This window comes from Conger conger, chromosome 7, assembly GCF_963514075.1.
Source record: "Conger conger chromosome 7, fConCon1.1, whole genome shotgun sequence".
Lineage (NCBI taxonomy): Eukaryota > Metazoa > Chordata > Actinopteri > Anguilliformes > Congridae > Conger > Conger conger.
Window position 1 is genome coordinate 26,580,602 of NC_083766.1, and position 803 is coordinate 26,581,404.

The following is an 803-nucleotide window of genomic DNA, read 5'->3' on the forward strand; positions in this document are numbered from 1 at the left end:
GGTTTATTTATTTATTAGTTTACTGCGCTTGCAGCGGCTCGCTTCTTGTCCCACGTTTGGAACGAGATCAGGGGCATTGATACCGGATAGTGTTGCGCGGGTAAATACATGGGCTATTTAAAGGGGTTGTGATTGGTGTGTTGTCTAACACTAGAAATAATAGCCAAACTGTTATGACCTTAAACTGATGTCGACTGTGCATCACAACTGCGCCAAGAAAGTGAAACAGATTTCAATGTGTAATGTCAAACATACCCAACCAGTCATTGGTTTAACACATATTGAAAGCTTGAAAGCATACGCTTTTTAGTGTTTTTGTGTGTGTGTATGTGTGGGTCTGTGTGTGTGGGGGGGGGGGGGGGGGGGGGGGGGGGTGTTGTCCGTATCATCAGACTTACGCACGAAAGTTCACGAATGAGTTTTTTTTTGGTGTTACCAGATATTCAGAGGTAAACAGGTGTTTTCATGTAGTGTGGTGATTCCGAGGAATAATAAAAAAAACTATATAAAAAAAAGAATTATTATTATTACTACTACTACTACTACTAATAATAATAATAATAATAATAATAATAATAATAATAATAATCATCATCACACTTTAGATCATAGACTTGATCATAGCCTCCAACAGAAGACACTCAAAATGAGAGACGAGGCGACGGTACATCAATAATGACCATATTTGTAAATAACTCCTCATTTTGGGGCAAAGTTTGAGAAGCCGCAAAAGCCTACCTCTGCACATATACGATTAAAAAACATGTCTGTTCTCCATTTAGGGTTGTTTTGTTGTTATAACA